Genomic DNA, 7,470 nt, shown 5'->3' with positions numbered 1-7,470 from the left:
ACCTATTGCAGCCAATCTACACTGCATGGACCCGTATGTCTAGAGACCATGTATACGTGCGGTCAAACTACAATAATCTCACTGTGAGTAGCCGAAGCACTGCAGGTCAAAGGACCAGTCACACTACTGCAACATCAAGCAAGTCACTGACGAGTGGATAAACATCCAAGTGACTTCTTGTCTTGGTCACGCTCAGTACCCTTGTTCTTTAACAAGCACCTGCACTATTACTTCAGTGTCACCACACCGTGGACTCGAGTCTCGTCCATCCATAAGAAAAGCAATGTGTGCACTGATCTCATCGGATCGATCACCGTCCTCATGATGAACCATTGATCAGGAGCATTCAGAAAGTAATCACCAATGATGCATGGCTCAAATTCTTAACTTTTAAGAATATGCATCATTATCTTATTAATTCTTAGACGATTCATAGACACATAATCAATATGAATGAAAAAGATGCCTTTTATTTATTCAATAATAAATAGTCAAGTACAAAATTATGTCCTAGAATTAACAATGTGTCAGCCAGATTGGCTTCTAGGGCATACATCTAACAATGATGCAGTGTGGGTAAATGTTGACCGACTGACTAAGTCAACACATTTCTTGCCTTTTAGAGTCGGCTTTCCTTTGGAGAAATTGGCAAGTTTATACATAGAACAAATTGTGAGGCTACACGGGATTCCAGTTTTAATTGTGTCTGACCGAGATACTAGATTTATGTCACAGTTTTGGAAGAGCCTTCATAAAGCTCTTGGTACAAGACTAGACTTCAGTACAGCTTTTCATCCACAAACTGATGGACAGTCGGAGCGCACTATTCAGATCTTGAAGGATATGTTAAGGGCTTGTGTCATGAAATTGGGTGGTGCATGGGATAGTCATTTGTCGCTGGTTGAGTTTGCCTACAACAATAGTTATCAGGCCAGCATTCAGATGGCTCCTTTTGAGGCATTGTATGGCAGGAAATGCCGATCTTCAATTTGTTGGGATAATGTGGGAGAAAGAAAAGTATTGGGTCCAGAGATAGTACAGCAAACTGTGGATAAGATACAGGTGATTAGAGAATGGCTCCTTATAGCTCAGAGTAGACAAAAGAGTTATGCTGACAATAGGAGAAGAGAACTAGAGTTTCAGGTTGGTGATTATGTTTTCTTGAAAGTATCTCCTACTAAAAGGTGTGATGAGGTTCGGGGTTCGTGGCAAATTGAGCCCTAAGTATGTTGGTCCATTTGAGATCCTAGACAGAGTTGGAGAAGTGGCATATCATTTGGTTCTACCACCAGCTTTATCAGGTGTACATAATGTATTCCATGTTTCAATGCTGAGAAAATATATTCCGAACTTGAACTATATGGTGGATTTTGAGCCTATAAGTCTGCATGAGGACCTAACTTATGAAGAGTATCCGGTATGGATTGTGGATAGAAAGGATCAAGTGTTGCGACGTCGGACCATTCCTTATGTAAAGGTGCAATAGAGCAATCACTTAGAAAGAGAGGCCACTTGGGAGCTCGAGGAAGAAATAAAAGCCAAACATCCTCAACTCTTTGGAATTCCAGGCACGTTAATTTTACGGACGAAATTTTTTTAGGGAGGAGAATGTGAGAACCCAAAAAAAAAGAAAAAGAGGATTGATGGGCCGACCCGAAGAAGCCGGGCCCATCCATCATTTACGATCGTGCCCTAGGCACGATCGTGGGAGAAGAATCGTGAAGAGGGGAAGGGGGAGTTGCCGCCGGAGAAGGGAGATCGTGGGGAGGAGAGGAATGGTTCCGAGAACCGGCCGGCCGTGGAGGGAGCCTTAAAGCCTCTTCCCTTCGGTGAAGACCCTCCACAAATCGAGTGAAGAAGCTTGGGATCCGAGGGTTTTGATCCGAGCTCGCTCAAGATTCCTCCTCCGATTCTTCGCCGGAAAGGTAGCCGGAACACCCCATCGGACCGAGGTAAGTGTGGCTGCTTTCCTTATGCTTCATTTGCTAGGTTTAGGGCTACGTCGGTTGGGGTTTGGCCGGTGAGATTGTTGGAGAAGAGTCCGAAACAGGGTACCCCTGTTTCGGCTTTTCTCTTCCGGATCTTGCCGTCGCCAGCCGCCGGGATTGGCCGGGATCCATGGCATTTGGGCGTTGATCATGTTTGTGTGGAGATTGGTGAGGAATTTCTAGGATTTTTGTTGGGGATGGGGATTGGTGGACCGAGGTCTTCTCCTCATGGTTCCATCTTCTTCTCCTCTTCCTCTCGTCGGTTGGCCACCGGCGGCGACGGCGGTGGTCGTGGGCCACCGTGGCTGCCGTTGGGTGGGGGGAGCCGAGCCACCATCAAGGTGGTCTTCCGTTGATGATGGAGGAGGGGGAAGGGAGGAAAGAGGTCCTGCCGGTTCTTGGGAGAAGAAGAGCAAGGGACCACCTCTTCCTCCCTCTCTTGGCCGGCCACCATCACCGGCGACTGTAACAGTGGCGGGCGGCGATGGTTCGGCCAGTGGTGGCCGAGTTTTGGGTTGGGGAAGAAAGAGGGCACAGCCACCATGGCTGCTGCCCTAGGACCAAGAAAAAACACTTGTGAAGAGAGAAGGGTCTTCCTCCCTTCTCTCTCATCCACTCCCTTCTTTTGGTCCTTTCACCGGGATCAGCCATCGTCGCCGGCGTGGCAGCGGCCACGGCTGGCGACGACATAGGCCAGTGGTACAAGGATGGCAGTTGGGCGATCCCGACTGCCCCTAGATCTGGAGGGGTTGAGATGATTAAGAACCTGGTAATGGGCCCCAAAGTAGATGTAAGTTATGGTTTAGATATTTTAATATTAAATAATTTAGTTTGTAATTTATAATTGATATTGTAGGAGAAGAGTTAGCGGTGCCAGGAGGTTTTGATCAAGGGACTCAGCACCCCAGCTCGTAGGTCGTGATTTGGATCCGTGTTTGAGTCAGTATACAAATTTCTATAAGAATCCTTACATCTGAGCACCTCTATTTATGCATGTATTGGATTTATCGTTGGATATATTTTTATCAGTATGTTGTTATTAATTTTATGAGCTTGTATGACACATATGAGGTATGCATTTGGTTTATTATGAAAGTATTAGAATAATTAAATTGGAAAGAATTATCATATTTTTGAGAATACATGAAAATATGTGATGTGATAGAAATTTGATTAAACATGTGAAATTAGACATGTAAAATGGATTGCACTAGCCTTATCATGAGATAGCCTCTACGAGCTTATGCGTAGGATAGCCGCCACGAGCTGATGCGTGGGATAGCCTCCACGGGCTTACGCGTGGAATAGCCTCTACGAGCTTATGCGTAGGATAGCCTCCACGGGCTTACACGTGGGATAGCTGCCACGAGCTTATGCGTGGGATTTGTGCAGTCTTGGACTAGGTCATGATCTTGGTTAGTCCAAAGCCAGAAGTAAAAAATTTTAAAACTTGAAAATTAGAGTAATACGAGAATGGGTCACATAATATGAAAAAAGGATTTACGTATATGTACTGGTTATATATACTTGTTGTTTGTTGAGATTTTTGAATGATGAAATGACATTTATTTGTTGCTTTGATTATTTTATTATTATTACTATGTGTGGCTGTTGGGATTCTTACTGGGCTGGAAAAGCTCATACTATACTTACTTTTTTTTTCAGAGGCACTGGATTCGTAGAATCTATCGGGTGCGACAAGAAGTGAGATCGATCTGGAGTCGGACTGCTAAATAGTTAGAAGTAGCTTATCTTTTATTTATGGACATTTGAAATTATGTAATCAATCAGTACATTTTAGTTGGATTTGATTTAATTACATTAATCTTTAATTTTGGCATTTTTGGGAATATTGTACCTTTTTAGGCCTTACATGATCTCTAGGGTTTTACTTTAGGGATTATGTGGCCGTGTCACGTGGTCGACCCGAGTGATGGGTTTGGGGCGTGACAACAGTAAATAAGAAGAATAAACTACCAAATAATTAACTTGACAATAGAATAATAAAATGAAGAAATGAAAGAAGATGGCCTGTGGATCGAAGCACGCTGACGCGTTGTCCCAAGAAAGTTTATACCCCCACGCACGGGTCTGCTGGCACAGATCTCCTAGAGATATGACGACCTGGTATAGAACCATGTCTTCTCCATCAGTGCGCCTCTAAGGAAGAAAGAAGAGTACGTTCACGCTTGCAGATAGCTTAAAAGAAACTTAGAAAAATTATGAAAAGAAGAAAAAAATTATTTCTCTAATGACCCCTAGAGCCCTTTTTATATAGGCTCTTGGAATAAGGAGAAGAAAAAAAATTTATTCTATTTGAAATGATCCCTAGAGCCCTTTATATAGACTCGGCGTGTCAAAAGAAACAGACTCTCCTTCCGCGAATTGATGACGTGTCTTCTTGTGCTCCTTTGGTCCTGCGGCTTGGCGCATCTTGGCTGCCCATGCTTCCTTCTTTCTTCGGGGGGCCTTTCCATGCTTGCTCTTGCACGTGGATGCATGACACTTGTTATGACTTGCTTTCTTTAGGGATCTTTCTATGTTTGCTTCCATGATTGTGCGCGGATGCTTGCCACTTGGCCATTGACCAAGTCAAATATTTGGTTTTCAAATTTTAAAATATTTGATTTAATTCAACAGCATGTACTTTAGAAGTAGGATTGGTTATCCCTCTTATGGTGTCAGATAACATTCTCAACCTATGGTTAATTCACTCTCCTGTAATATATGCCTCTTTGAATTATAGCTGAAAGAATATTCACTATTGCTTCTACCAGATCTCATTTTACATACGACCCAGGCTTCCAATGCATGTGATAGTGGAATCATAGTGTTTTCAACGTGCTTTATAGATTCAAGTATGATGTATGATTAATCTAAACATGTTAGAGAGCAACTATCATGCTTGGAGGGGAAAAAGGTTTCTCTGATCTTTTGGATCATCATTCTGATGTTTATGAGCACTTAGCATGGTATCACTACAGGAAAAGTCGGTTTTAGCAACGCTTTTTTGCCGACGCTTTTCACAAGCGTCGGCAATTTTTGGTCTAGCGTCAAAATTTGCCGACGCTTATAAAAAGCGTCAGCAAAAGACGACGTTAATAAGCGTCGGTGTAGTCGCCGGCCTAAGACGACGCTAAAAAGCGTCGTCGGAAGCTAACATTCCACCAACTCACGCTAAATCCCAACGAGCCCTCTCTCTCTTTCCGTTTTCTTGGCCACCGCCCTCTACCCTCAACCCATTCCAGAGATCGAAGAGAAAACGGAACCCCCTCCCCATTCCTCGCCCATTCCTCGTCTTCTCTCTCTCTCTCTCTCATCATCATCGCCCCCCCTCCCTAACCCCCTCCAGATTCAAGAAGCAGAACGGCTCCGGCGATGATGTCTTCGCCCGCCTCTTCGCCGCCTCCTTGGATCCCGACTCCGCCCCCCTCTCCCTCAAACCGCGGATCCTCAAGTCCCGCCTCGTCGCCGGCGAGACCCTCTACGGCCTCTTCCTCCTGCGCTCCTCCCCGACCCTCGCCAAGATCGCCGGCCTTGCCGGCTACGACTACGTGGTCGTCGACATGGAGCACGGCTCTGGCGGCATCCCGGAAGCCCTCCCCTGCCTCCTCGCCCTCGCCGCCACCCGCACCCCGGCCATCCTCCGCCTTCCGGAGCTCTCCGCCGCCTGGGCCAAGAAGGCCCTCGATCTCGGCCCCCAGGGACTCATGTTCCCCATGATCGAGTCCCCCGGTACCGCCGAGCTCGCCGTCTCATTCTGCCGTTTCCCGCCGCGCGGCGTCCGCGAGTCCGTCCACACAGTGGTGCGCGCCTCCGCCTACGGCATCGACGACGGCTACCTGGCGCCGGTTGACGAGGAGCTGCTGGTGATGTGCCAGTGGAGACGGCGGCGGGGCTGGCGGAGATCGAGGCGATCACCGGCGTCGAGGGGGTCGACGTGGTGCAGATGGAGCCGCTGGATCTGAGCGCGAGCATGGGATCCTAGGAACCAGGAGGTGAGGGATGCGATGAAGGATATCATATGAAGATGAGAAGGATATCTGTGGGGTCCTAGGAATCGGGCGGAGAATGTGAAGATGAGAGGATATCATATGGTAACAGGGGCAGTGGATGTGGGGATTTTTCAGCAGGCGGCGGTGGAGGACGTGCGGCGGTGGAGGAGCACGGAGGTGGACATTGGGGAGGAATCGAGGAAACGAGGCTCTGATTCAAAATAATTTTTAAAATATTTTTTAAAAAAAATATTTATAACGATGCTTTAAAGGGTCACTAAATGGGTTTTTAGTGACACTTAAAAGTGTCGCTAAAAGACGTCACTGAAAACCACCTTAGCGACGCTTTCCAAAAGCGTCGGCAATTCTTTTTTCCACTCTGAAATAGCCGACCCTTTAGCAACGCTTTTAAAAGCAGCAAAAGACTGACGCTTATAAGCGTCGGTAAAGGCCTTAAAAAGCGTCGCCAAATCTTGTTTTTCTTGTAGTATATATATGGTAGTCATTTTAGATATTGTTGCTGGTGGTCCAAACCGAGAACGATTGGCACTGCGGTGTGAACGGGGTTCCGTCTGAGTTGTCTTGGTTGGTGTTGGTTGCGCTCCACCTTCCGCCAAGAAACCTGCAAACAAGCCTTACACCACCACCAGGGTGGTGATGGCCCTCCGACGGTCAAGTCAGAGGAGATTGGAGGAGGAGGAGAGGTGATAATCGCAAGTAAGAGAGTGCTCTGGGAGATATTGCTCACCTCCCCCCTTTCTCCCCCCAGCCGCATATATACCTGACCGGGGGGTCTCTCAGGGGGGTTCGTTATCGTGGGGCACGATGGTGTGGCCACTGACATGGCCGTTACAGGGCATCGTGGAGCAGCACCGGGTACGGCCACGTCAGGGCATAGTGGGGCTCCGCTTTGTACGGCTGATGCAGGAGATCGTGGAGCAGCATCGGATACAGCCGTTGCAGGGAGTAGTGGAGCAGGAGGCCGCGGCGTGCCTCTGGGGAATAGCCTGTCGTTATCAAGAGATCTCCGACTCGGGGTCGGAGCGCTGGATCAAGGGGCAGCCGACTCGGGGTCGGGCTGCGGAGCCGAGGATATCCGACTCGGGGTCGGATTGCTGGATCAAAGGGCAGCCGACTCGGGGTCGGGCTGCGGAGCCGAGGACGTCCGACTCGGGGTCGGAGCGCTGGATCAAAGGGCAGCCGACTCGGGGTCGGGCTGCGGAGCCGAGGATGTCCGACTCGGGGTCGGATTGCTGGATCAAAGGGCAGCCGTAGTCTTCCTGGGCGCGCGTGCCGGTCACGTGGGGCATGGCGGCTTATTTTCCCCGTAACAGTAGCCCCCCACTTCCGAGCCTGGAACCAGAAGGGGAACAGGTGAAGGGAGTGATGTTTCGGGATTGCCGCCGTTCCTCGGAGAGGCGCGCGCGCTTCGAGCTCCCGCCCTTTTTGCAGAGATCGACGACGTCATGCGGTCGGTGAAGACAAAG

The 7,470-nt window shown here is 48.3% G+C and overlaps 1 pseudogene; it reads left to right on the top strand.

Annotated features, from left to right (window-relative positions):
* The first annotated feature begins 726 nt into the window (after positions 1-726).
* LOC120106809 lies at positions 727-6,266 on the top strand (annotated as a pseudogene).
* Positions 6,267-7,470: the final 1,204 nt, after the last annotated feature.

Source organism: Phoenix dactylifera, unplaced genomic scaffold (genome assembly GCF_009389715.1).
Source record: "Phoenix dactylifera cultivar Barhee BC4 unplaced genomic scaffold, palm_55x_up_171113_PBpolish2nd_filt_p 000644F, whole genome shotgun sequence".
In the NCBI taxonomy this organism is placed as follows: Eukaryota; Viridiplantae; Streptophyta; class Magnoliopsida; order Arecales; family Arecaceae; genus Phoenix; species Phoenix dactylifera.
This window is presented reverse-complemented; position numbering and strand designations above follow the sequence as displayed.